The 23,182-nt window shown below is 55.5% G+C and overlaps 47 non-coding genes across 47 annotated transcripts; 36 read left to right on the forward strand and 11 right to left on the reverse strand.

Moving 5' to 3' along the window:
* Window positions 1-314: 314 nt before the first annotated feature.
* Window positions 315-385, forward strand: Trnag-gcc (transfer RNA glycine (anticodon GCC)). The gene has a single exon. It is a non-coding gene; the product is annotated as a tRNA-Gly (tRNA).
* Window positions 386-1,090: 705 nt separating this feature from the next.
* Window positions 1,091-1,162, forward strand: Trnae-uuc (transfer RNA glutamic acid (anticodon UUC)). Its single transcript has one exon. It is a non-coding gene; the product is annotated as a tRNA-Glu (tRNA).
* Window positions 1,163-1,358: 196 nt separating this feature from the next.
* Window positions 1,359-1,432, forward strand: Trnai-aau (transfer RNA isoleucine (anticodon AAU)). The gene has a single exon. It is a non-coding gene; the product is annotated as a tRNA-Ile (tRNA).
* A 436-nt stretch (window positions 1,433-1,868) lies between these two features.
* On the reverse strand, window positions 1,869-1,940 carry Trnag-ucc (transfer RNA glycine (anticodon UCC)). The gene has a single exon. It is a non-coding gene; the product is annotated as a tRNA-Gly (tRNA).
* Window positions 1,941-2,291: 351 nt separating this feature from the next.
* Trnag-gcc (transfer RNA glycine (anticodon GCC)) lies at window positions 2,292-2,362 on the forward strand. The gene has a single exon. It is a non-coding gene; the product is annotated as a tRNA-Gly (tRNA).
* A 705-nt stretch (window positions 2,363-3,067) lies between these two features.
* Window positions 3,068-3,139, forward strand: Trnae-uuc (transfer RNA glutamic acid (anticodon UUC)). Its single transcript has one exon. It is a non-coding gene; the product is annotated as a tRNA-Glu (tRNA).
* A 196-nt stretch (window positions 3,140-3,335) lies between these two features.
* On the forward strand, window positions 3,336-3,409 carry Trnai-aau (transfer RNA isoleucine (anticodon AAU)). The gene has a single exon. It is a non-coding gene; the product is annotated as a tRNA-Ile (tRNA).
* A 436-nt stretch (window positions 3,410-3,845) lies between these two features.
* Trnag-ucc (transfer RNA glycine (anticodon UCC)) lies at window positions 3,846-3,917 on the reverse strand. Its single transcript has one exon. It is a non-coding gene; the product is annotated as a tRNA-Gly (tRNA).
* Window positions 3,918-4,268: 351 nt separating this feature from the next.
* On the forward strand, window positions 4,269-4,339 carry Trnag-gcc (transfer RNA glycine (anticodon GCC)). Its single transcript has one exon. It is a non-coding gene; the product is annotated as a tRNA-Gly (tRNA).
* A 705-nt stretch (window positions 4,340-5,044) lies between these two features.
* Window positions 5,045-5,116, forward strand: Trnae-uuc (transfer RNA glutamic acid (anticodon UUC)). The gene has a single exon. It is a non-coding gene; the product is annotated as a tRNA-Glu (tRNA).
* Window positions 5,117-5,312: 196 nt separating this feature from the next.
* Trnai-aau (transfer RNA isoleucine (anticodon AAU)) lies at window positions 5,313-5,386 on the forward strand. The gene has a single exon. It is a non-coding gene; the product is annotated as a tRNA-Ile (tRNA).
* Window positions 5,387-5,822: 436 nt separating this feature from the next.
* Trnag-ucc (transfer RNA glycine (anticodon UCC)) lies at window positions 5,823-5,894 on the reverse strand. The gene has a single exon. It is a non-coding gene; the product is annotated as a tRNA-Gly (tRNA).
* A 351-nt stretch (window positions 5,895-6,245) lies between these two features.
* Window positions 6,246-6,316, forward strand: Trnag-gcc (transfer RNA glycine (anticodon GCC)). The gene has a single exon. It is a non-coding gene; the product is annotated as a tRNA-Gly (tRNA).
* A 705-nt stretch (window positions 6,317-7,021) lies between these two features.
* Window positions 7,022-7,093, forward strand: Trnae-uuc (transfer RNA glutamic acid (anticodon UUC)). The gene has a single exon. It is a non-coding gene; the product is annotated as a tRNA-Glu (tRNA).
* Window positions 7,094-7,289: 196 nt separating this feature from the next.
* Trnai-aau (transfer RNA isoleucine (anticodon AAU)) lies at window positions 7,290-7,363 on the forward strand. The gene has a single exon. It is a non-coding gene; the product is annotated as a tRNA-Ile (tRNA).
* Window positions 7,364-7,799: 436 nt separating this feature from the next.
* On the reverse strand, window positions 7,800-7,871 carry Trnag-ucc (transfer RNA glycine (anticodon UCC)). The gene has a single exon. It is a non-coding gene; the product is annotated as a tRNA-Gly (tRNA).
* Window positions 7,872-8,222: 351 nt separating this feature from the next.
* Window positions 8,223-8,293, forward strand: Trnag-gcc (transfer RNA glycine (anticodon GCC)). The gene has a single exon. It is a non-coding gene; the product is annotated as a tRNA-Gly (tRNA).
* A 705-nt stretch (window positions 8,294-8,998) lies between these two features.
* Trnae-uuc (transfer RNA glutamic acid (anticodon UUC)) lies at window positions 8,999-9,070 on the forward strand. The gene has a single exon. It is a non-coding gene; the product is annotated as a tRNA-Glu (tRNA).
* Window positions 9,071-9,266: 196 nt separating this feature from the next.
* Trnai-aau (transfer RNA isoleucine (anticodon AAU)) lies at window positions 9,267-9,340 on the forward strand. The gene has a single exon. It is a non-coding gene; the product is annotated as a tRNA-Ile (tRNA).
* Window positions 9,341-9,776: 436 nt separating this feature from the next.
* On the reverse strand, window positions 9,777-9,848 carry Trnag-ucc (transfer RNA glycine (anticodon UCC)). The gene has a single exon. It is a non-coding gene; the product is annotated as a tRNA-Gly (tRNA).
* Window positions 9,849-10,199: 351 nt separating this feature from the next.
* On the forward strand, window positions 10,200-10,270 carry Trnag-gcc (transfer RNA glycine (anticodon GCC)). The gene has a single exon. It is a non-coding gene; the product is annotated as a tRNA-Gly (tRNA).
* Window positions 10,271-10,975: 705 nt separating this feature from the next.
* Window positions 10,976-11,047, forward strand: Trnae-uuc (transfer RNA glutamic acid (anticodon UUC)). Its single transcript has one exon. It is a non-coding gene; the product is annotated as a tRNA-Glu (tRNA).
* Window positions 11,048-11,243: 196 nt separating this feature from the next.
* On the forward strand, window positions 11,244-11,317 carry Trnai-aau (transfer RNA isoleucine (anticodon AAU)). The gene has a single exon. It is a non-coding gene; the product is annotated as a tRNA-Ile (tRNA).
* Window positions 11,318-11,753: 436 nt separating this feature from the next.
* Window positions 11,754-11,825, reverse strand: Trnag-ucc (transfer RNA glycine (anticodon UCC)). The gene has a single exon. It is a non-coding gene; the product is annotated as a tRNA-Gly (tRNA).
* A 351-nt stretch (window positions 11,826-12,176) lies between these two features.
* Window positions 12,177-12,247, forward strand: Trnag-gcc (transfer RNA glycine (anticodon GCC)). Its single transcript has one exon. It is a non-coding gene; the product is annotated as a tRNA-Gly (tRNA).
* A 705-nt stretch (window positions 12,248-12,952) lies between these two features.
* Window positions 12,953-13,024, forward strand: Trnae-uuc (transfer RNA glutamic acid (anticodon UUC)). The gene has a single exon. It is a non-coding gene; the product is annotated as a tRNA-Glu (tRNA).
* Window positions 13,025-13,220: 196 nt separating this feature from the next.
* Window positions 13,221-13,294, forward strand: Trnai-aau (transfer RNA isoleucine (anticodon AAU)). Its single transcript has one exon. It is a non-coding gene; the product is annotated as a tRNA-Ile (tRNA).
* A 436-nt stretch (window positions 13,295-13,730) lies between these two features.
* On the reverse strand, window positions 13,731-13,802 carry Trnag-ucc (transfer RNA glycine (anticodon UCC)). The gene has a single exon. It is a non-coding gene; the product is annotated as a tRNA-Gly (tRNA).
* A 351-nt stretch (window positions 13,803-14,153) lies between these two features.
* Window positions 14,154-14,224, forward strand: Trnag-gcc (transfer RNA glycine (anticodon GCC)). Its single transcript has one exon. It is a non-coding gene; the product is annotated as a tRNA-Gly (tRNA).
* A 705-nt stretch (window positions 14,225-14,929) lies between these two features.
* Trnae-uuc (transfer RNA glutamic acid (anticodon UUC)) lies at window positions 14,930-15,001 on the forward strand. Its single transcript has one exon. It is a non-coding gene; the product is annotated as a tRNA-Glu (tRNA).
* A 196-nt stretch (window positions 15,002-15,197) lies between these two features.
* On the forward strand, window positions 15,198-15,271 carry Trnai-aau (transfer RNA isoleucine (anticodon AAU)). The gene has a single exon. It is a non-coding gene; the product is annotated as a tRNA-Ile (tRNA).
* Window positions 15,272-15,707: 436 nt separating this feature from the next.
* Window positions 15,708-15,779, reverse strand: Trnag-ucc (transfer RNA glycine (anticodon UCC)). Its single transcript has one exon. It is a non-coding gene; the product is annotated as a tRNA-Gly (tRNA).
* Window positions 15,780-16,130: 351 nt separating this feature from the next.
* Window positions 16,131-16,201, forward strand: Trnag-gcc (transfer RNA glycine (anticodon GCC)). The gene has a single exon. It is a non-coding gene; the product is annotated as a tRNA-Gly (tRNA).
* A 705-nt stretch (window positions 16,202-16,906) lies between these two features.
* Trnae-uuc (transfer RNA glutamic acid (anticodon UUC)) lies at window positions 16,907-16,978 on the forward strand. The gene has a single exon. It is a non-coding gene; the product is annotated as a tRNA-Glu (tRNA).
* A 196-nt stretch (window positions 16,979-17,174) lies between these two features.
* Trnai-aau (transfer RNA isoleucine (anticodon AAU)) lies at window positions 17,175-17,248 on the forward strand. The gene has a single exon. It is a non-coding gene; the product is annotated as a tRNA-Ile (tRNA).
* A 436-nt stretch (window positions 17,249-17,684) lies between these two features.
* Window positions 17,685-17,756, reverse strand: Trnag-ucc (transfer RNA glycine (anticodon UCC)). The gene has a single exon. It is a non-coding gene; the product is annotated as a tRNA-Gly (tRNA).
* A 351-nt stretch (window positions 17,757-18,107) lies between these two features.
* Window positions 18,108-18,178, forward strand: Trnag-gcc (transfer RNA glycine (anticodon GCC)). The gene has a single exon. It is a non-coding gene; the product is annotated as a tRNA-Gly (tRNA).
* Window positions 18,179-18,883: 705 nt separating this feature from the next.
* Trnae-uuc (transfer RNA glutamic acid (anticodon UUC)) lies at window positions 18,884-18,955 on the forward strand. Its single transcript has one exon. It is a non-coding gene; the product is annotated as a tRNA-Glu (tRNA).
* Window positions 18,956-19,151: 196 nt separating this feature from the next.
* Trnai-aau (transfer RNA isoleucine (anticodon AAU)) lies at window positions 19,152-19,225 on the forward strand. The gene has a single exon. It is a non-coding gene; the product is annotated as a tRNA-Ile (tRNA).
* A 436-nt stretch (window positions 19,226-19,661) lies between these two features.
* Trnag-ucc (transfer RNA glycine (anticodon UCC)) lies at window positions 19,662-19,733 on the reverse strand. The gene has a single exon. It is a non-coding gene; the product is annotated as a tRNA-Gly (tRNA).
* Window positions 19,734-20,084: 351 nt separating this feature from the next.
* On the forward strand, window positions 20,085-20,155 carry Trnag-gcc (transfer RNA glycine (anticodon GCC)). Its single transcript has one exon. It is a non-coding gene; the product is annotated as a tRNA-Gly (tRNA).
* A 705-nt stretch (window positions 20,156-20,860) lies between these two features.
* Trnae-uuc (transfer RNA glutamic acid (anticodon UUC)) lies at window positions 20,861-20,932 on the forward strand. Its single transcript has one exon. It is a non-coding gene; the product is annotated as a tRNA-Glu (tRNA).
* A 196-nt stretch (window positions 20,933-21,128) lies between these two features.
* Trnai-aau (transfer RNA isoleucine (anticodon AAU)) lies at window positions 21,129-21,202 on the forward strand. The gene has a single exon. It is a non-coding gene; the product is annotated as a tRNA-Ile (tRNA).
* A 436-nt stretch (window positions 21,203-21,638) lies between these two features.
* Trnag-ucc (transfer RNA glycine (anticodon UCC)) lies at window positions 21,639-21,710 on the reverse strand. Its single transcript has one exon. It is a non-coding gene; the product is annotated as a tRNA-Gly (tRNA).
* A 351-nt stretch (window positions 21,711-22,061) lies between these two features.
* Trnag-gcc (transfer RNA glycine (anticodon GCC)) lies at window positions 22,062-22,132 on the forward strand. The gene has a single exon. It is a non-coding gene; the product is annotated as a tRNA-Gly (tRNA).
* Window positions 22,133-22,837: 705 nt separating this feature from the next.
* Trnae-uuc (transfer RNA glutamic acid (anticodon UUC)) lies at window positions 22,838-22,909 on the forward strand. The gene has a single exon. It is a non-coding gene; the product is annotated as a tRNA-Glu (tRNA).
* Window positions 22,910-23,105: 196 nt separating this feature from the next.
* Window positions 23,106-23,179, forward strand: Trnai-aau (transfer RNA isoleucine (anticodon AAU)). The gene has a single exon. It is a non-coding gene; the product is annotated as a tRNA-Ile (tRNA).
* The last annotated feature ends 3 nt before the right edge of the window (window positions 23,180-23,182 follow it).

The following is a 23,182-nucleotide window of genomic DNA, read 5'->3' on the forward strand; positions in this document are numbered from 1 at the left end:
CCGCCTGTCGGCAGCGGCCGAAGGTGATGGTACCTGGCAGGCGCATTTCGAGGTGGGCTAGGGGAGCACATCCAGACGCATTCGGACAGCGTATCCGCGCACATTTCGCATCCTTTGGCAAGAGTCGGTGCCGGCGACGCAAGAGTACGCAGAGGACCGCGTTCTGGCGGCGTTTTTAAGCAGAGCAGTGCAGTGCAGTGCTGGGTTCAGCGTCTTCAGCATCTTCTCGACAGGATGCTACGGCGCTTGACGGCAGTCCCACTTTCCCTTGAGACATCTGCTCGGGAAGCAGCGTGAAGTTACTACTGGCCCGAGCATCGGTGGTTCAGTGGTAGAATGCTCGCCTGCCACGCGGGCGGCCCGGGTTCGATTCCCGGCCGATGCATCATTTTGCTTTTCCCGCGATAATGCTGCCGTGTGGCTTACGCGCTTGACATGCACGATCCATAAGAATGTATAGCTGGATTCCCTTGAGAAGAACCGAGAACGCATCACTTTCGGGTCCCCACTAGGACGATCGCATCATGTTCTGCAGACTAGCGTCGGCCTCGACTCGCAAGTTGCTGTGTCCAGGTGCCTCCGAGACACCGAACTTCAACGTCAAGGAGTGCTGCCTATCGCTGCAAAAGCTGCAGCAACACCGCAATCAACAGGGCCGGCAATGCACGTGTAGCAAACAGAACACGTTATCCAGGAAGTACAGTGTCTCTGCGTCCAACATTGGGTACGGGTCGCCGCTACCTCGGTAGCGCAGTAGGCAGCGCCTAAGTCTCGTAATCTTAAGGTCGTGAGTTCGATCCTCGATTTAATTTCCTGTGACCGGTGGTGGTGCTGTTGCCAGGGCCCCAACGTATTTCTTGTTTGTTATCCACAACGCTTCAGCGGGAAAATGTTTACTTCCTACTTTTGCTACTTACAGCTTCCCTTTTCCTCTTCTCCCAGCAGAGCATGAAGCCAAAAGCATTGCTCTGAGACGTTTGAGGTGCTCGCCTTGCCAGTCAGTATGCTCGCAAAGAGAGAAGGGCGCCGACGCGGGACTCGGCACGAAATGCGACAAGCGACCGTCCGAGCCGTCGAAGAAACGCCCACATCCGGTGTGGTCTAGTGGCTAGGATACCTGGCTTTCACCCAGGAGGCCCGGGTTCGATTCCCGGTACCGGAACGGAATTTTTTCCACACGAATCGTGACAAGTTTGAGCTGTCCGAGCTGCCGTTTCCCGTCCTGCTAGCAATATAGCTACTGTTTCGTGACAGTCGGCAGAATATAGACGAGGGAAGCAGACACACGACGGCCATAGAAATGGTGTATGGTTTCATGCCACACGTTTCCAGCGTAGGGCTGAGCAACAATCTGTCGAGGCCCGTTAGCTCAGTTGGTTAGAGCGTCGTGCTAATAACGCGAAGGTCGTGGGTTCGATCCCCCCACGGGCCACTTCGCTTTTACAACTACGAAAAGGCAGCGCCGATTTCAGCTGGCCAGTGTGATCACCAAAAGATCATCACCCTTGCCAGTACTCGGGCGCGTGAGCGCATCCGAACACAGGGTACTGTTGGCAGTTTTACTTCCTCTGTTTCTTTCTCCTTTGTTTTCGGAGCTACAGTCCGATTCGGTCAGGGAGACGCCACCGTGACATGAAGGGGCGTGCTGTGTGTCCATTGCCTCGCTTCCCCTTACCTCTCTCAGTCGTTTCTCGTGCTTGTCGTTTTGATATAGGCCGATTTGAGAGCGTCAGCTCTCGCGTCAGCCGAGCAAAGTCGAGACAAGTCGAGACACACTAGGGGCTGGTGTGCAGCGAGGAACAGGGAGAAAAAAACATTAATTTAAGGGCGCGTGGCAAAAGTACTCATACGCGAAATTAAAAGCCTGCTGCGGTGGCCGGGAATCGAACCCGGATCAACTGCTTGGAAGGCAACTATGCTGACCATTACACCACCACCGCACAAGCGAGCGCCCCGGCGCCGCACCGTGTCGGCCTCCCGCCTGTCGGCAGCGGCCGAAGGTGATGGTACCTGGCAGGCGCATTTCGAGGTGGGCTAGGGGAGCACATCCAGACGCATTCGGACAGCGTATCCGCGCACATTTCGCATCCTTTGGCAAGAGTCGGTGCCGGCGACGCAAGAGTACGCAGAGGACCGCGTTCTGGCGGCGTTTTTAAGCAGAGCAGTGCAGTGCAGTGCTGGGTTCAGCGTCTTCAGCATCTTCTCGACAGGATGCTACGGCGCTTGACGGCAGTCCCACTTTCCCTTGAGACATCTGCTCGGGAAGCAGCGTGAAGTTACTACTGGCCCGAGCATCGGTGGTTCAGTGGTAGAATGCTCGCCTGCCACGCGGGCGGCCCGGGTTCGATTCCCGGCCGATGCATCATTTTGCTTTTCCCGCGATAATGCTGCCGTGTGGCTTACGCGCTTGACATGCACGATCCATAAGAATGTATAGCTGGATTCCCTTGAGAAGAACCGAGAACGCATCACTTTCGGGTCCCCACTAGGACGATCGCATCATGTTCTGCAGACTAGCGTCGGCCTCGACTCGCAAGTTGCTGTGTCCAGGTGCCTCCGAGACACCGAACTTCAACGTCAAGGAGTGCTGCCTATCGCTGCAAAAGCTGCAGCAACACCGCAATCAACAGGGCCGGCAATGCACGTGTAGCAAACAGAACACGTTATCCAGGAAGTACAGTGTCTCTGCGTCCAACATTGGGTACGGGTCGCCGCTACCTCGGTAGCGCAGTAGGCAGCGCCTAAGTCTCGTAATCTTAAGGTCGTGAGTTCGATCCTCGATTTAATTTCCTGTGACCGGTGGTGGTGCTGTTGCCAGGGCCCCAACGTATTTCTTGTTTGTTATCCACAACGCTTCAGCGGGAAAATGTTTACTTCCTACTTTTGCTACTTACAGCTTCCCTTTTCCTCTTCTCCCAGCAGAGCATGAAGCCAAAAGCATTGCTCTGAGACGTTTGAGGTGCTCGCCTTGCCAGTCAGTATGCTCGCAAAGAGAGAAGGGCGCCGACGCGGGACTCGGCACGAAATGCGACAAGCGACCGTCCGAGCCGTCGAAGAAACGCCCACATCCGGTGTGGTCTAGTGGCTAGGATACCTGGCTTTCACCCAGGAGGCCCGGGTTCGATTCCCGGTACCGGAACGGAATTTTTTCCACACGAATCGTGACAAGTTTGAGCTGTCCGAGCTGCCGTTTCCCGTCCTGCTAGCAATATAGCTACTGTTTCGTGACAGTCGGCAGAATATAGACGAGGGAAGCAGACACACGACGGCCATAGAAATGGTGTATGGTTTCATGCCACACGTTTCCAGCGTAGGGCTGAGCAACAATCTGTCGAGGCCCGTTAGCTCAGTTGGTTAGAGCGTCGTGCTAATAACGCGAAGGTCGTGGGTTCGATCCCCCCACGGGCCACTTCGCTTTTACAACTACGAAAAGGCAGCGCCGATTTCAGCTGGCCAGTGTGATCACCAAAAGATCATCACCCTTGCCAGTACTCGGGCGCGTGAGCGCATCCGAACACAGGGTACTGTTGGCAGTTTTACTTCCTCTGTTTCTTTCTCCTTTGTTTTCGGAGCTACAGTCCGATTCGGTCAGGGAGACGCCACCGTGACATGAAGGGGCGTGCTGTGTGTCCATTGCCTCGCTTCCCCTTACCTCTCTCAGTCGTTTCTCGTGCTTGTCGTTTTGATATAGGCCGATTTGAGAGCGTCAGCTCTCGCGTCAGCCGAGCAAAGTCGAGACAAGTCGAGACACACTAGGGGCTGGTGTGCAGCGAGGAACAGGGAGAAAAAAACATTAATTTAAGGGCGCGTGGCAAAAGTACTCATACGCGAAATTAAAAGCCTGCTGCGGTGGCCGGGAATCGAACCCGGATCAACTGCTTGGAAGGCAACTATGCTGACCATTACACCACCACCGCACAAGCGAGCGCCCCGGCGCCGCACCGTGTCGGCCTCCCGCCTGTCGGCAGCGGCCGAAGGTGATGGTACCTGGCAGGCGCATTTCGAGGTGGGCTAGGGGAGCACATCCAGACGCATTCGGACAGCGTATCCGCGCACATTTCGCATCCTTTGGCAAGAGTCGGTGCCGGCGACGCAAGAGTACGCAGAGGACCGCGTTCTGGCGGCGTTTTTAAGCAGAGCAGTGCAGTGCAGTGCTGGGTTCAGCGTCTTCAGCATCTTCTCGACAGGATGCTACGGCGCTTGACGGCAGTCCCACTTTCCCTTGAGACATCTGCTCGGGAAGCAGCGTGAAGTTACTACTGGCCCGAGCATCGGTGGTTCAGTGGTAGAATGCTCGCCTGCCACGCGGGCGGCCCGGGTTCGATTCCCGGCCGATGCATCATTTTGCTTTTCCCGCGATAATGCTGCCGTGTGGCTTACGCGCTTGACATGCACGATCCATAAGAATGTATAGCTGGATTCCCTTGAGAAGAACCGAGAACGCATCACTTTCGGGTCCCCACTAGGACGATCGCATCATGTTCTGCAGACTAGCGTCGGCCTCGACTCGCAAGTTGCTGTGTCCAGGTGCCTCCGAGACACCGAACTTCAACGTCAAGGAGTGCTGCCTATCGCTGCAAAAGCTGCAGCAACACCGCAATCAACAGGGCCGGCAATGCACGTGTAGCAAACAGAACACGTTATCCAGGAAGTACAGTGTCTCTGCGTCCAACATTGGGTACGGGTCGCCGCTACCTCGGTAGCGCAGTAGGCAGCGCCTAAGTCTCGTAATCTTAAGGTCGTGAGTTCGATCCTCGATTTAATTTCCTGTGACCGGTGGTGGTGCTGTTGCCAGGGCCCCAACGTATTTCTTGTTTGTTATCCACAACGCTTCAGCGGGAAAATGTTTACTTCCTACTTTTGCTACTTACAGCTTCCCTTTTCCTCTTCTCCCAGCAGAGCATGAAGCCAAAAGCATTGCTCTGAGACGTTTGAGGTGCTCGCCTTGCCAGTCAGTATGCTCGCAAAGAGAGAAGGGCGCCGACGCGGGACTCGGCACGAAATGCGACAAGCGACCGTCCGAGCCGTCGAAGAAACGCCCACATCCGGTGTGGTCTAGTGGCTAGGATACCTGGCTTTCACCCAGGAGGCCCGGGTTCGATTCCCGGTACCGGAACGGAATTTTTTCCACACGAATCGTGACAAGTTTGAGCTGTCCGAGCTGCCGTTTCCCGTCCTGCTAGCAATATAGCTACTGTTTCGTGACAGTCGGCAGAATATAGACGAGGGAAGCAGACACACGACGGCCATAGAAATGGTGTATGGTTTCATGCCACACGTTTCCAGCGTAGGGCTGAGCAACAATCTGTCGAGGCCCGTTAGCTCAGTTGGTTAGAGCGTCGTGCTAATAACGCGAAGGTCGTGGGTTCGATCCCCCCACGGGCCACTTCGCTTTTACAACTACGAAAAGGCAGCGCCGATTTCAGCTGGCCAGTGTGATCACCAAAAGATCATCACCCTTGCCAGTACTCGGGCGCGTGAGCGCATCCGAACACAGGGTACTGTTGGCAGTTTTACTTCCTCTGTTTCTTTCTCCTTTGTTTTCGGAGCTACAGTCCGATTCGGTCAGGGAGACGCCACCGTGACATGAAGGGGCGTGCTGTGTGTCCATTGCCTCGCTTCCCCTTACCTCTCTCAGTCGTTTCTCGTGCTTGTCGTTTTGATATAGGCCGATTTGAGAGCGTCAGCTCTCGCGTCAGCCGAGCAAAGTCGAGACAAGTCGAGACACACTAGGGGCTGGTGTGCAGCGAGGAACAGGGAGAAAAAAACATTAATTTAAGGGCGCGTGGCAAAAGTACTCATACGCGAAATTAAAAGCCTGCTGCGGTGGCCGGGAATCGAACCCGGATCAACTGCTTGGAAGGCAACTATGCTGACCATTACACCACCACCGCACAAGCGAGCGCCCCGGCGCCGCACCGTGTCGGCCTCCCGCCTGTCGGCAGCGGCCGAAGGTGATGGTACCTGGCAGGCGCATTTCGAGGTGGGCTAGGGGAGCACATCCAGACGCATTCGGACAGCGTATCCGCGCACATTTCGCATCCTTTGGCAAGAGTCGGTGCCGGCGACGCAAGAGTACGCAGAGGACCGCGTTCTGGCGGCGTTTTTAAGCAGAGCAGTGCAGTGCAGTGCTGGGTTCAGCGTCTTCAGCATCTTCTCGACAGGATGCTACGGCGCTTGACGGCAGTCCCACTTTCCCTTGAGACATCTGCTCGGGAAGCAGCGTGAAGTTACTACTGGCCCGAGCATCGGTGGTTCAGTGGTAGAATGCTCGCCTGCCACGCGGGCGGCCCGGGTTCGATTCCCGGCCGATGCATCATTTTGCTTTTCCCGCGATAATGCTGCCGTGTGGCTTACGCGCTTGACATGCACGATCCATAAGAATGTATAGCTGGATTCCCTTGAGAAGAACCGAGAACGCATCACTTTCGGGTCCCCACTAGGACGATCGCATCATGTTCTGCAGACTAGCGTCGGCCTCGACTCGCAAGTTGCTGTGTCCAGGTGCCTCCGAGACACCGAACTTCAACGTCAAGGAGTGCTGCCTATCGCTGCAAAAGCTGCAGCAACACCGCAATCAACAGGGCCGGCAATGCACGTGTAGCAAACAGAACACGTTATCCAGGAAGTACAGTGTCTCTGCGTCCAACATTGGGTACGGGTCGCCGCTACCTCGGTAGCGCAGTAGGCAGCGCCTAAGTCTCGTAATCTTAAGGTCGTGAGTTCGATCCTCGATTTAATTTCCTGTGACTGGTGGTGGTGCTGTTGCCAGGGCCCCAACGTATTTCTTGTTTGTTATCCACAACGCTTCAGCGGGAAAATGTTTACTTCCTACTTTTGCTACTTACAGCTTCCCTTTTCCTCTTCTCCCAGCAGAGCATGAAGCCAAAAGCATTGCTCTGAGACGTTTGAGGTGCTCGCCTTGCCAGTCAGTATGCTCGCAAAGAGAGAAGGGCGCCGACGCGGGACTCGGCACGAAATGCGACAAGCGACCGTCCGAGCCGTCGAAGAAACGCCCACATCCGGTGTGGTCTAGTGGCTAGGATACCTGGCTTTCACCCAGGAGGCCCGGGTTCGATTCCCGGTACCGGAACGGAATTTTTTCCACACGAATCGTGACAAGTTTGAGCTGTCCGAGCTGCCGTTTCCCGTCCTGCTAGCAATATAGCTACTGTTTCGTGACAGTCGGCAGAATATAGACGAGGGAAGCAGACACACGACGGCCATAGAAATGGTGTATGGTTTCATGCCACACGTTTCCAGCGTAGGGCTGAGCAACAATCTGTCGAGGCCCGTTAGCTCAGTTGGTTAGAGCGTCGTGCTAATAACGCGAAGGTCGTGGGTTCGATCCCCCCACGGGCCACTTCGCTTTTACAACTACGAAAAGGCAGCGCCGATTTCAGCTGGCCAGTGTGATCACCAAAAGATCATCACCCTTGCCAGTACTCGGGCGCGTGAGCGCATCCGAACACAGGGTACTGTTGGCAGTTTTACTTCCTCTGTTTCTTTCTCCTTTGTTTTCGGAGCTACAGTCCGATTCGGTCAGGGAGACGCCACCGTGACATGAAGGGGCGTGCTGTGTGTCCATTGCCTCGCTTCCCCTTACCTCTCTCAGTCGTTTCTCGTGCTTGTCGTTTTGATATAGGCCGATTTGAGAGCGTCAGCTCTCGCGTCAGCCGAGCAAAGTCGAGACAAGTCGAGACACACTAGGGGCTGGTGTGCAGCGAGGAACAGGGAGAAAAAAACATTAATTTAAGGGCGCGTGGCAAAAGTACTCATACGCGAAATTAAAAGCCTGCTGCGGTGGCCGGGAATCGAACCCGGATCAACTGCTTGGAAGGCAACTATGCTGACCATTACACCACCACCGCACAAGCGAGCGCCCCGGCGCCGCACCGTGTCGGCCTCCCGCCTGTCGGCAGCGGCCGAAGGTGATGGTACCTGGCAGGCGCATTTCGAGGTGGGCTAGGGGAGCACATCCAGACGCATTCGGACAGCGTATCCGCGCACATTTCGCATCCTTTGGCAAGAGTCGGTGCCGGCGACGCAAGAGTACGCAGAGGACCGCGTTCTGGCGGCGTTTTTAAGCAGAGCAGTGCAGTGCAGTGCTGGGTTCAGCGTCTTCAGCATCTTCTCGACAGGATGCTACGGCGCTTGACGGCAGTCCCACTTTCCCTTGAGACATCTGCTCGGGAAGCAGCGTGAAGTTACTACTGGCCCGAGCATCGGTGGTTCAGTGGTAGAATGCTCGCCTGCCACGCGGGCGGCCCGGGTTCGATTCCCGGCCGATGCATCATTTTGCTTTTCCCGCGATAATGCTGCCGTGTGGCTTACGCGCTTGACATGCACGATCCATAAGAATGTATAGCTGGATTCCCTTGAGAAGAACCGAGAACGCATCACTTTCGGGTCCCCACTAGGACGATCGCATCATGTTCTGCAGACTAGCGTCGGCCTCGACTCGCAAGTTGCTGTGTCCAGGTGCCTCCGAGACACCGAACTTCAACGTCAAGGAGTGCTGCCTATCGCTGCAAAAGCTGCAGCAACACCGCAATCAACAGGGCCGGCAATGCACGTGTAGCAAACAGAACACGTTATCCAGGAAGTACAGTGTCTCTGCGTCCAACATTGGGTACGGGTCGCCGCTACCTCGGTAGCGCAGTAGGCAGCGCCTAAGTCTCGTAATCTTAAGGTCGTGAGTTCGATCCTCGATTTAATTTCCTGTGACTGGTGGTGGTGCTGTTGCCAGGGCCCCAACGTATTTCTTGTTTGTTATCCACAACGCTTCAGCGGGAAAATGTTTACTTCCTACTTTTGCTACTTACAGCTTCCCTTTTCCTCTTCTCCCAGCAGAGCATGAAGCCAAAAGCATTGCTCTGAGACGTTTGAGGTGCTCGCCTTGCCAGTCAGTATGCTCGCAAAGAGAGAAGGGCGCCGACGCGGGACTCGGCACGAAATGCGACAAGCGACCGTCCGAGCCGTCGAAGAAACGCCCACATCCGGTGTGGTCTAGTGGCTAGGATACCTGGCTTTCACCCAGGAGGCCCGGGTTCGATTCCCGGTACCGGAACGGAATTTTTTCCACACGAATCGTGACAAGTTTGAGCTGTCCGAGCTGCCGTTTCCCGTCCTGCTAGCAATATAGCTACTGTTTCGTGACAGTCGGCAGAATATAGACGAGGGAAGCAGACACACGACGGCCATAGAAATGGTGTATGGTTTCATGCCACACGTTTCCAGCGTAGGGCTGAGCAACAATCTGTCGAGGCCCGTTAGCTCAGTTGGTTAGAGCGTCGTGCTAATAACGCGAAGGTCGTGGGTTCGATCCCCCCACGGGCCACTTCGCTTTTACAACTACGAAAAGGCAGCGCCGATTTCAGCTGGCCAGTGTGATCACCAAAAGATCATCACCCTTGCCAGTACTCGGGCGCGTGAGCGCATCCGAACACAGGGTACTGTTGGCAGTTTTACTTCCTCTGTTTCTTTCTCCTTTGTTTTCGGAGCTACAGTCCGATTCGGTCAGGGAGACGCCACCGTGACATGAAGGGGCGTGCTGTGTGTCCATTGCCTCGCTTCCCCTTACCTCTCTCAGTCGTTTCTCGTGCTTGTCGTTTTGATATAGGCCGATTTGAGAGCGTCAGCTCTCGCGTCAGCCGAGCAAAGTCGAGACAAGTCGAGACACACTAGGGGCTGGTGTGCAGCGAGGAACAGGGAGAAAAAAACATTAATTTAAGGGCGCGTGGCAAAAGTACTCATACGCGAAATTAAAAGCCTGCTGCGGTGGCCGGGAATCGAACCCGGATCAACTGCTTGGAAGGCAACTATGCTGACCATTACACCACCACCGCACAAGCGAGCGCCCCGGCGCCGCACCGTGTCGGCCTCCCGCCTGTCGGCAGCGGCCGAAGGTGATGGTACCTGGCAGGCGCATTTCGAGGTGGGCTAGGGGAGCACATCCAGACGCATTCGGACAGCGTATCCGCGCACATTTCGCATCCTTTGGCAAGAGTCGGTGCCGGCGACGCAAGAGTACGCAGAGGACCGCGTTCTGGCGGCGTTTTTAAGCAGAGCAGTGCAGTGCAGTGCTGGGTTCAGCGTCTTCAGCATCTTCTCGACAGGATGCTACGGCGCTTGACGGCAGTCCCACTTTCCCTTGAGACATCTGCTCGGGAAGCAGCGTGAAGTTACTACTGGCCCGAGCATCGGTGGTTCAGTGGTAGAATGCTCGCCTGCCACGCGGGCGGCCCGGGTTCGATTCCCGGCCGATGCATCATTTTGCTTTTCCCGCGATAATGCTGCCGTGTGGCTTACGCGCTTGACATGCACGATCCATAAGAATGTATAGCTGGATTCCCTTGAGAAGAACCGAGAACGCATCACTTTCGGGTCCCCACTAGGACGATCGCATCATGTTCTGCAGACTAGCGTCGGCCTCGACTCGCAAGTTGCTGTGTCCAGGTGCCTCCGAGACACCGAACTTCAACGTCAAGGAGTGCTGCCTATCGCTGCAAAAGCTGCAGCAACACCGCAATCAACAGGGCCGGCAATGCACGTGTAGCAAACAGAACACGTTATCCAGGAAGTACAGTGTCTCTGCGTCCAACATTGGGTACGGGTCGCCGCTACCTCGGTAGCGCAGTAGGCAGCGCCTAAGTCTCGTAATCTTAAGGTCGTGAGTTCGATCCTCGATTTAATTTCCTGTGACTGGTGGTGGTGCTGTTGCCAGGGCCCCAACGTATTTCTTGTTTGTTATCCACAACGCTTCAGCGGGAAAATGTTTACTTCCTACTTTTGCTACTTACAGCTTCCCTTTTCCTCTTCTCCCAGCAGAGCATGAAGCCAAAAGCATTGCTCTGAGACGTTTGAGGTGCTCGCCTTGCCAGTCAGTATGCTCGCAAAGAGAGAAGGGCGCCGACGCGGGACTCGGCACGAAATGCGACAAGCGACCGTCCGAGCCGTCGAAGAAACGCCCACATCCGGTGTGGTCTAGTGGCTAGGATACCTGGCTTTCACCCAGGAGGCCCGGGTTCGATTCCCGGTACCGGAACGGAATTTTTTCCACACGAATCGTGACAAGTTTGAGCTGTCCGAGCTGCCGTTTCCCGTCCTGCTAGCAATATAGCTACTGTTTCGTGACAGTCGGCAGAATATAGACGAGGGAAGCAGACACACGACGGCCATAGAAATGGTGTATGGTTTCATGCCACACGTTTCCAGCGTAGGGCTGAGCAACAATCTGTCGAGGCCCGTTAGCTCAGTTGGTTAGAGCGTCGTGCTAATAACGCGAAGGTCGTGGGTTCGATCCCCCCACGGGCCACTTCGCTTTTACAACTACGAAAAGGCAGCGCCGATTTCAGCTGGCCAGTGTGATCACCAAAAGATCATCACCCTTGCCAGTACTCGGGCGCGTGAGCGCATCCGAACACAGGGTACTGTTGGCAGTTTTACTTCCTCTGTTTCTTTCTCCTTTGTTTTCGGAGCTACAGTCCGATTCGGTCAGGGAGACGCCACCGTGACATGAAGGGGCGTGCTGTGTGTCCATTGCCTCGCTTCCCCTTACCTCTCTCAGTCGTTTCTCGTGCTTGTCGTTTTGATATAGGCCGATTTGAGAGCGTCAGCTCTCGCGTCAGCCGAGCAAAGTCGAGACAAGTCGAGACACACTAGGGGCTGGTGTGCAGCGAGGAACAGGGAGAAAAAAACATTAATTTAAGGGCGCGTGGCAAAAGTACTCATACGCGAAATTAAAAGCCTGCTGCGGTGGCCGGGAATCGAACCCGGATCAACTGCTTGGAAGGCAACTATGCTGACCATTACACCACCACCGCACAAGCGAGCGCCCCGGCGCCGCACCGTGTCGGCCTCCCGCCTGTCGGCAGCGGCCGAAGGTGATGGTACCTGGCAGGCGCATTTCGAGGTGGGCTAGGGGAGCACATCCAGACGCATTCGGACAGCGTATCCGCGCACATTTCGCATCCTTTGGCAAGAGTCGGTGCCGGCGACGCAAGAGTACGCAGAGGACCGCGTTCTGGCGGCGTTTTTAAGCAGAGCAGTGCAGTGCAGTGCTGGGTTCAGCGTCTTCAGCATCTTCTCGACAGGATGCTACGGCGCTTGACGGCAGTCCCACTTTCCCTTGAGACATCTGCTCGGGAAGCAGCGTGAAGTTACTACTGGCCCGAGCATCGGTGGTTCAGTGGTAGAATGCTCGCCTGCCACGCGGGCGGCCCGGGTTCGATTCCCGGCCGATGCATCATTTTGCTTTTCCCGCGATAATGCTGCCGTGTGGCTTACGCGCTTGACATGCACGATCCATAAGAATGTATAGCTGGATTCCCTTGAGAAGAACCGAGAACGCATCACTTTCGGGTCCCCACTAGGACGATCGCATCATGTTCTGCAGACTAGCGTCGGCCTCGACTCGCAAGTTGCTGTGTCCAGGTGCCTCCGAGACACCGAACTTCAACGTCAAGGAGTGCTGCCTATCGCTGCAAAAGCTGCAGCAACACCGCAATCAACAGGGCCGGCAATGCACGTGTAGCAAACAGAACACGTTATCCAGGAAGTACAGTGTCTCTGCGTCCAACATTGGGTACGGGTCGCCGCTACCTCGGTAGCGCAGTAGGCAGCGCCTAAGTCTCGTAATCTTAAGGTCGTGAGTTCGATCCTCGATTTAATTTCCTGTGACCGGTGGTGGTGCTGTTGCCAGGGCCCCAACGTATTTCTTGTTTGTTATCCACAACGCTTCAGCGGGAAAATGTTTACTTCCTACTTTTGCTACTTACAGCTTCCCTTTTCCTCTTCTCCCAGCAGAGCATGAAGCCAAAAGCATTGCTCTGAGACGTTTGAGGTGCTCGCCTTGCCAGTCAGTATGCTCGCAAAGAGAGAAGGGCGCCGACGCGGGACTCGGCACGAAATGCGACAAGCGACCGTCCGAGCCGTCGAAGAAACGCCCACATCCGGTGTGGTCTAGTGGCTAGGATACCTGGCTTTCACCCAGGAGGCCCGGGTTCGATTCCCGGTACCGGAACGGAATTTTTTCCACACGAATCGTGACAAGTTTGAGCTGTCCGAGCTGCCGTTTCCCGTCCTGCTAGCAATATAGCTACTGTTTCGTGACAGTCGGCAGAATATAGACGAGGGAAGCAGACACACGACGGCCATAGAAATGGTGTATGGTTTCATGCCACACGTTTCCAGCGTAGGGCTGAGCAACAATCTGTCGAGGCCCGTTAGCTCAGTTGGTTAGAGCGTCGTGCTAATAACGCGAAGGTCGTGGGTTCGATCCCCCCACGGGCCACTTCGCTTTTACAACTACGAAAAGGCAGCGCCGATTTCAGCTGGCCAGTGTGATCACCAAAAGATCATCACCCTTGCCAGTACTCGGGCGCGTGAGCGCATCCGAACACAGGGTACTGTTGGCAGTTTTACTTCCTCTGTTTCTTTCTCCTTTGTTTTCGGAGCTACAGTCCGATTCGGTCAGGGAGACGCCACCGTGACATGAAGGGGCGTGCTGTGTGTCCATTGCCTCGCTTCCCCTTACCTCTCTCAGTCGTTTCTCGTGCTTGTCGTTTTGATATAGGCCGATTTGAGAGCGTCAGCTCTCGCGTCAGCCGAGCAAAGTCGAGACAAGTCGAGACACACTAGGGGCTGGTGTGCAGCGAGGAACAGGGAGAAAAAAACATTAATTTAAGGGCGCGTGGCAAAAGTACTCATACGCGAAATTAAAAGCCTGCTGCGGTGGCCGGGAATCGAACCCGGATCAACTGCTTGGAAGGCAACTATGCTGACCATTACACCACCACCGCACAAGCGAGCGCCCCGGCGCCGCACCGTGTCGGCCTCCCGCCTGTCGGCAGCGGCCGAAGGTGATGGTACCTGGCAGGCGCATTTCGAGGTGGGCTAGGGGAGCACATCCAGACGCATTCGGACAGCGTATCCGCGCACATTTCGCATCCTTTGGCAAGAGTCGGTGCCGGCGACGCAAGAGTACGCAGAGGACCGCGTTCTGGCGGCGTTTTTAAGCAGAGCAGTGCAGTGCAGTGCTGGGTTCAGCGTCTTCAGCATCTTCTCGACAGGATGCTACGGCGCTTGACGGCAGTCCCACTTTCCCTTGAGACATCTGCTCGGGAAGCAGCGTGAAGTTACTACTGGCCCGAGCATCGGTGGTTCAGTGGTAGAATGCTCGCCTGCCACGCGGGCGGCCCGGGTTCGATTCCCGGCCGATGCATCATTTTGCTTTTCCCGCGATAATGCTGCCGTGTGGCTTACGCGCTTGACATGCACGATCCATAAGAATGTATAGCTGGATTCCCTTGAGAAGAACCGAGAACGCATCACTTTCGGGTCCCCACTAGGACGATCGCATCATGTTCTGCAGACTAGCGTCGGCCTCGACTCGCAAGTTGCTGTGTCCAGGTGCCTCCGAGACACCGAACTTCAACGTCAAGGAGTGCTGCCTATCGCTGCAAAAGCTGCAGCAACACCGCAATCAACAGGGCCGGCAATGCACGTGTAGCAAACAGAACACGTTATCCAGGAAGTACAGTGTCTCTGCGTCCAACATTGGGTACGGGTCGCCGCTACCTCGGTAGCGCAGTAGGCAGCGCCTAAGTCTCGTAATCTTAAGGTCGTGAGTTCGATCCTCGATTTAATTTCCTGTGACCGGTGGTGGTGCTGTTGCCAGGGCCCCAACGTATTTCTTGTTTGTTATCCACAACGCTTCAGCGGGAAAATGTTTACTTCCTACTTTTGCTACTTACAGCTTCCCTTTTCCTCTTCTCCCAGCAGAGCATGAAGCCAAAAGCATTGCTCTGAGACGTTTGAGGTGCTCGCCTTGCCAGTCAGTATGCTCGCAAAGAGAGAAGGGCGCCGACGCGGGACTCGGCACGAAATGCGACAAGCGACCGTCCGAGCCGTCGAAGAAACGCCCACATCCGGTGTGGTCTAGTGGCTAGGATACCTGGCTTTCACCCAGGAGGCCCGGGTTCGATTCCCGGTACCGGAACGGAATTTTTTCCACACGAATCGTGACAAGTTTGAGCTGTCCGAGCTGCCGTTTCCCGTCCTGCTAGCAATATAGCTACTGTTTCGTGACAGTCGGCAGAATATAGACGAGGGAAGCAGACACACGACGGCCATAGAAATGGTGTATGGTTTCATGCCACACGTTTCCAGCGTAGGGCTGAGCAACAATCTGTCGAGGCCCGTTAGCTCAGTTGGTTAGAGCGTCGTGCTAATAACGCGAAGGTCGTGGGTTCGATCCCCCCACGGGCCACTTCGCTTTTACAACTACGAAAAGGCAGCGCCGATTTCAGCTGGCCAGTGTGATCACCAAAAGATCATCACCCTTGCCAGTACTCGGGCGCGTGAGCGCATCCGAACACAGGGTACTGTTGGCAGTTTTACTTCCTCTGTTTCTTTCTCCTTTGTTTTCGGAGCTACAGTCCGATTCGGTCAGGGAGACGCCACCGTGACATGAAGGGGCGTGCTGTGTGTCCATTGCCTCGCTTCCCCTTACCTCTCTCAGTCGTTTCTCGTGCTTGTCGTTTTGATATAGGCCGATTTGAGAGCGTCAGCTCTCGCGTCAGCCGAGCAAAGTCGAGACAAGTCGAGACACACTAGGGGCTGGTGTGCAGCGAGGAACAGGGAGAAAAAAACATTAATTTAAGGGCGCGTGGCAAAAGTACTCATACGCGAAATTAAAAGCCTGCTGCGGTGGCCGGGAATCGAACCCGGATCAACTGCTTGGAAGGCAACTATGCTGACCATTACACCACCACCGCACAAGCGAGCGCCCCGGCGCCGCACCGTGTCGGCCTCCCGCCTGTCGGCAGCGGCCGAAGGTGATGGTACCTGGCAGGCGCATTTCGAGGTGGGCTAGGGGAGCACATCCAGACGCATTCGGACAGCGTATCCGCGCACATTTCGCATCCTTTGGCAAGAGTCGGTGCCGGCGACGCAAGAGTACGCAGAGGACCGCGTTCTGGCGGCGTTTTTAAGCAGAGCAGTGCAGTGCAGTGCTGGGTTCAGCGTCTTCAGCATCTTCTCGACAGGATGCTACGGCGCTTGACGGCAGTCCCACTTTCCCTTGAGACATCTGCTCGGGAAGCAGCGTGAAGTTACTACTGGCCCGAGCATCGGTGGTTCAGTGGTAGAATGCTCGCCTGCCACGCGGGCGGCCCGGGTTCGATTCCCGGCCGATGCATCATTTTGCTTTTCCCGCGATAATGCTGCCGTGTGGCTTACGCGCTTGACATGCACGATCCATAAGAATGTATAGCTGGATTCCCTTGAGAAGAACCGAGAACGCATCACTTTCGGGTCCCCACTAGGACGATCGCATCATGTTCTGCAGACTAGCGTCGGCCTCGACTCGCAAGTTGCTGTGTCCAGGTGCCTCCGAGACACCGAACTTCAACGTCAAGGAGTGCTGCCTATCGCTGCAAAAGCTGCAGCAACACCGCAATCAACAGGGCCGGCAATGCACGTGTAGCAAACAGAACACGTTATCCAGGAAGTACAGTGTCTCTGCGTCCAACATTGGGTACGGGTCGCCGCTACCTCGGTAGCGCAGTAGGCAGCGCCTAAGTCTCGTAATCTTAAGGTCGTGAGTTCGATCCTCGATTTAATTTCCTGTGACCGGTGGTGGTGCTGTTGCCAGGGCCCCAACATATTTCTTGTTTGTTATCCACAACGCTTCAGCGGGAAAATGTTTACTTCCTACTTTTGCTACTTACAGCTTCCCTTTTCCTCTTCTCCCAGCAGAGCATGAAGCCAAAAGCATTGCTCTGAGACGTTTGAGGTGCTCGCCTTGCCAGTCAGTATGCTCGCAAAGAGAGAAGGGCGCCGACGCGGGACTCGGCACGAAATGCGACAAGCGACCGTCCGAGCCGTCGAAGAAACGCCCACATCCGGTGTGGTCTAGTGGCTAGGATACCTGGCTTTCACCCAGGAGGCCCGGGTTCGATTCCCGGTACCGGAACGGAATTTTTTCCACACGAATCGTGACAAGTTTGAGCTGTCCGAGCTGCCGTTTCCCGTCCTGCTAGCAATATAGCTACTGTTTCGTGACAGTCGGCAGAATATAGACGAGGGAAGCAGACACACGACGGCCATAGAAATGGTGTATGGTTTCATGCCACACGTTTCCAGCGTAGGGCTGAGCAACAATCTGTCGAGGCCCGTTAGCTCAGTTGGTTAGAGCGTCGTGCTAATAACGCGAAGGTCGTGGGTTCGATCCCCCCACGGGCCACTTCGCTTTTACAACTACGAAAAGGCAGCGCCGATTTCAGCTGGCCAGTGTGATCACCAAAAGATCATCACCCTTGCCAGTACTCGGGCGCGTGAGCGCATCCGAACACAGGGTACTGTTGGCAGTTTTACTTCCTCTGTTTCTTTCTCCTTTGTTTTCGGAGCTACAGTCCGATTCGGTCAGGGAGACGCCACCGTGACATGAAGGGGCGTGCTGTGTGTCCATTGCCTCGCTTCCCCTTACCTCTCTCAGTCGTTTCTCGTGCTTGTCGTTTTGATATAGGCCGATTTGAGAGCGTCAGCTCTCGCGTCAGCCGAGCAAAGTCGAGACAAGTCGAGACACACTAGGGGCTGGTGTGCAGCGAGGAACAGGGAGAAAAAAACATTAATTTAAGGGCGCGTGGCAAAAGTACTCATACGCGAAATTAAAAGCCTGCTGCGGTGGCCGGGAATCGAACCCGGATCAACTGCTTGGAAGGCAACTATGCTGACCATTACACCACCACCGCACAAGCGAGCGCCCCGGCGCCGCACCGTGTCGGCCTCCCGCCTGTCGGCAGCGGCCGAAGGTGATGGTACCTGGCAGGCGCATTTCGAGGTGGGCTAGGGGAGCACATCCAGACGCATTCGGACAGCGTATCCGCGCACATTTCGCATCCTTTGGCAAGAGTCGGTGCCGGCGACGCAAGAGTACGCAGAGGACCGCGTTCTGGCGGCGTTTTTAAGCAGAGCAGTGCAGTGCAGTGCTGGGTTCAGCGTCTTCAGCATCTTCTCGACAGGATGCTACGGCGCTTGACGGCAGTCCCACTTTCCCTTGAGACATCTGCTCGGGAAGCAGCGTGAAGTTACTACTGGCCCGAGCATCGGTGGTTCAGTGGTAGAATGCTCGCCTGCCACGCGGGCGGCCCGGGTTCGATTCCCGGCCGATGCATCATTTTGCTTTTCCCGCGATAATGCTGCCGTGTGGCTTACGCGCTTGACATGCACGATCCATAAGAATGTATAGCTGGATTCCCTTGAGAAGAACCGAGAACGCATCACTTTCGGGTCCCCACTAGGACGATCGCATCATGTTCTGCAGACTAGCGTCGGCCTCGACTCGCAAGTTGCTGTGTCCAGGTGCCTCCGAGACACCGAACTTCAACGTCAAGGAGTGCTGCCTATCGCTGCAAAAGCTGCAGCAACACCGCAATCAACAGGGCCGGCAATGCACGTGTAGCAAACAGAACACGTTATCCAGGAAGTACAGTGTCTCTGCGTCCAACATTGGGTACGGGTCGCCGCTACCTCGGTAGCGCAGTAGGCAGCGCCTAAGTCTCGTAATCTTAAGGTCGTGAGTTCGATCCTCGATTTAATTTCCTGTGACCGGTGGTGGTGCTGTTGCCAGGGCCCCAACGTATTTCTTGTTTGTTATCCACAACGCTTCAGCGGGAAAATGTTTACTTCCTACTTTTGCTACTTACAGCTTCCCTTTTCCTCTTCTCCCAGCAGAGCATGAAGCCAAAAGCATTGCTCTGAGACGTTTGAGGTGCTCGCCTTGCCAGTCAGTATGCTCGCAAAGAGAGAAGGGCGCCGACGCGGGACTCGGCACGAAATGCGACAAGCGACCGTCCGAGCCGTCGAAGAAACGCCCACATCCGGTGTGGTCTAGTGGCTAGGATACCTGGCTTTCACCCAGGAGGCCCGGGTTCGATTCCCGGTACCGGAACGGAATTTTTTCCACACGAATCGTGACAAGTTTGAGCTGTCCGAGCTGCCGTTTCCCGTCCTGCTAGCAATATAGCTACTGTTTCGTGACAGTCGGCAGAATATAGACGAGGGAAGCAGACACACGACGGCCATAGAAATGGTGTATGGTTTCATGCCACACGTTTCCAGCGTAGGGCTGAGCAACAATCTGTCGAGGCCCGTTAGCTCAGTTGGTTAGAGCGTCGTGCTAATAACGCGAAGGTCGTGGGTTCGATCCCCCCACGGGCCACTTCGCTTTTACAACTACGAAAAGGCAGCGCCGATTTCAGCTGGCCAGTGTGATCACCAAAAGATCATCACCCTTGCCAGTACTCGGGCGCGTGAGCGCATCCGAACACAGGGTACTGTTGGCAGTTTTACTTCCTCTGTTTCTTTCTCCTTTGTTTTCGGAGCTACAGTCCGATTCGGTCAGGGAGACGCCACCGTGACATGAAGGGGCGTGCTGTGTGTCCATTGCCTCGCTTCCCCTTACCTCTCTCAGTCGTTTCTCGTGCTTGTCGTTTTGATATAGGCCGATTTGAGAGCGTCAGCTCTCGCGTCAGCCGAGCAAAGTCGAGACAAGTCGAGACACACTAGGGGCTGGTGTGCAGCGAGGAACAGGGAGAAAAAAACATTAATTTAAGGGCGCGTGGCAAAAGTACTCATACGCGAAATTAAAAGCCTGCTGCGGTGGCCGGGAATCGAACCCGGATCAACTGCTTGGAAGGCAACTATGCTGACCATTACACCACCACCGCACAAGCGAGCGCCCCGGCGCCGCACCGTGTCGGCCTCCCGCCTGTCGGCAGCGGCCGAAGGTGATGGTACCTGGCAGGCGCATTTCGAGGTGGGCTAGGGGAGCACATCCAGACGCATTCGGACAGCGTATCCGCGCACATTTCGCATCCTTTGGCAAGAGTCGGTGCCGGCGACGCAAGAGTACGCAGAGGACCGCGTTCTGGCGGCGTTTTTAAGCAGAGCAGTGCAGTGCAGTGCTGGGTTCAGCGTCTTCAGCATCTTCTCGACAGGATGCTACGGCGCTTGACGGCAGTCCCACTTTCCCTTGAGACATCTGCTCGGGAAGCAGCGTGAAGTTACTACTGGCCCGAGCATCGGTGGTTCAGTGGTAGAATGCTCGCCTGCCACGCGGGCGGCCCGGGTTCGATTCCCGGCCGATGCATCATTTTGCTTTTCCCGCGATAATGCTGCCGTGTGGCTTACGCGCTTGACATGCACGATCCATAAGAATGTATAGCTGGATTCCCTTGAGAAGAACCGAGAACGCATCACTTTCGGGTCCCCACTAGGACGATCGCATCATGTTCTGCAGACTAGCGTCGGCCTCGACTCGCAAGTTGCTGTGTCCAGGTGCCTCCGAGACACCGAACTTCAACGTCAAGGAGTGCTGCCTATCGCTGCAAAAGCTGCAGCAACACCGCAATCAACAGGGCCGGCAATGCACGTGTAGCAAACAGAACACGTTATCCAGGAAGTACAGTGTCTCTGCGTCCAACATTGGGTACGGGTCGCCGCTACCTCGGTAGCGCAGTAGGCAGCGCCTAAGTCTCGTAATCTTAAGGTCGTGAGTTCGATCCTCGATTTAATTTCCTGTGACCGGTGGTGGTGCTGTTGCCAGGGCCCCAACGTATTTCTTGTTTGTTATCCACAACGCTTCAGCGGGAAAATGTTTACTTCCTACTTTTGCTACTTACAGCTTCCCTTTTCCTCTTCTCCCAGCAGAGCATGAAGCCAAAAGCATTGCTCTGAGACGTTTGAGGTGCTCGCCTTGCCAGTCAGTATGCTCGCAAAGAGAGAAGGGCGCCGACGCGGGACTCGGCACGAAATGCGACAAGCGACCGTCCGAGCCGTCGAAGAAACGCCCACATCCGGTGTGGTCTAGTGGCTAGGATACCTGGCTTTCACCCAGGAGGCCCGGGTTCGATTCCCGGTACCGGAACGGAATTTTTTCCACACGAATCGTGACAAGTTTGAGCTGTCCGAGCTGCCGTTTCCCGTCCTGCTAGCAATATAGCTACTGTTTCGTGACAGTCGGCAGAATATAGACGAGGGAAGCAGACACACGACGGCCATAGAAATGGTGTATGGTTTCATGCCACACGTTTCCAGCGTAGGGCTGAGCAACAATCTGTCGAGGCCCGTTAGCTCAGTTGGTTAGAGCGTCGTGCTAATAACGCGAAGGTCGTGGGTTCGATCCCCCCACGGGCCACTTCGCTTTTACAACTACGAAAAGGCAGCGCCGATTTCAGCTGGCCAGTGTGATCACCAAAAGATCATCACCCTTGCCAGTACTCGGGCGCGTGAGCGCATCCGAACACAGGGTACTGTTGGCAGTTTTACTTCCTCTGTTTCTTTCTCCTTTGTTTTCGGAGCTACAGTCCGATTCGGTCAGGGAGACGCCACCGTGACATGAAGGGGCGTGCTGTGTGTCCATTGCCTCGCTTCCCCTTACCTCTCTCAGTCGTTTCTCGTGCTTGTCGTTTTGATATAGGCCGATTTGAGAGCGTCAGCTCTCGCGTCAGCCGAGCAAAGTCGAGACAAGTCGAGACACACTAGGGGCTGGTGTGCAGCGAGGAACAGGGAGAAAAAAACATTAATTTAAGGGCGCGTGGCAAAAGTACTCATACGCGAAATTAAAAGCCTGCTGCGGTGGCCGGGAATCGAACCCGGATCAACTGCTTGGAAGGCAACTATGCTGACCATTACACCACCACCGCACAAGCGAGCGCCCCGGCGCCGCACCGTGTCGGCCTCCCGCCTGTCGGCAGCGGCCGAAGGTGATGGTACCTGGCAGGCGCATTTCGAGGTGGGCTAGGGGAGCACATCCAGACGCATTCGGACAGCGTATCCGCGCACATTTCGCATCCTTTGGCAAGAGTCGGTGCCGGCGACGCAAGAGTACGCAGAGGACCGCGTTCTGGCGGCGTTTTTAAGCAGAGCAGTGCAGTGCAGTGCTGGGTTCAGCGTCTTCAGCATCTTCTCGACAGGATGCTACGGCGCTTGACGGCAGTCCCACTTTCCCTTGAGACATCTGCTCGGGAAGCAGCGTGAAGTTACTACTGGCCCGAGCATCGGTGGTTCAGTGGTAGAATGCTCGCCTGCCACGCGGGCGGCCCGGGTTCGATTCCCGGCCGATGCATCATTTTGCTTTTCCCGCGATAATGCTGCCGTGTGGCTTACGCGCTTGACATGCACGATCCATAAGAATGTATAGCTGGATTCCCTTGAGAAGAACCGAGAACGCATCACTTTCGGGTCCCCACTAGGACGATCGCATCATGTTCTGCAGACTAGCGTCGGCCTCGACTCGCAAGTTGCTGTGTCCAGGTGCCTCCGAGACACCGAACTTCAACGTCAAGGAGTGCTGCCTATCGCTGCAAAAGCTGCAGCAACACCGCAATCAACAGGGCCGGCAATGCACGTGTAGCAAACAGAACACGTTATCCAGGAAGTACAGTGTCTCTGCGTCCAACATTGGGTACGGGTCGCCGCTACCTCGGTAGCGCAGTAGGCAGCGCCTAAGTCTCGTAATCTTAAGGTCGTGAGTTCGATCCTCGATTTAATTTCCTGTGACCGGTGGTGGTGCTGTTGCCAGGGCCCCAACATATTTCTTGTTTGTTATCCACAACGCTTCAGCGGGAAAATGTTTACTTCCTACTTTTGCTACTTACAGCTTCCCTTTTCCTCTTCTCCCAGCAGAGCATGAAGCCAAAAGCATTGCTCTGAGACGTTTGAGGTGCTCGCCTTGCCAGTCAGTATGCTCGCAAAGAGAGAAGGGCGCCGACGCGGGACTCGGCACGAAATGCGACAAGCGACCGTCCGAGCCGTCGAAGAAACGCCCACATCCGGTGTGGTCTAGTGGCTAGGATACCTGGCTTTCACCCAGGAGGCCCGGGTTCGATTCCCGGTACCGGAACGGAATTTTTTCCACACGAATCGTGACAAGTTTGAGCTGTCCGAGCTGCCGTTTCCCGTCCTGCTAGCAATATAGCTACTGTTTCGTGACAGTCGGCAGAATATAGACGAGGGAAGCAGACACACGACGGCCATAGAAATGGTGTATGGTTTCATGCCACACGTTTCCAGCGTAGGGCTGAGCAACAATCTGTCGAGGCCCGTTAGCTCAGTTGGTTAGAGCGTCGTGCTAATAACGCGAAGGTCGTGGGTTCGATCCCCCCACGGGCCACTT

The sequence above is a fragment of the Schistocerca gregaria genome, chromosome 2, assembly GCF_023897955.1.
Source record: "Schistocerca gregaria isolate iqSchGreg1 chromosome 2, iqSchGreg1.2, whole genome shotgun sequence".
Lineage (NCBI taxonomy): Eukaryota > Metazoa > Arthropoda > Insecta > Orthoptera > Acrididae > Schistocerca > Schistocerca gregaria.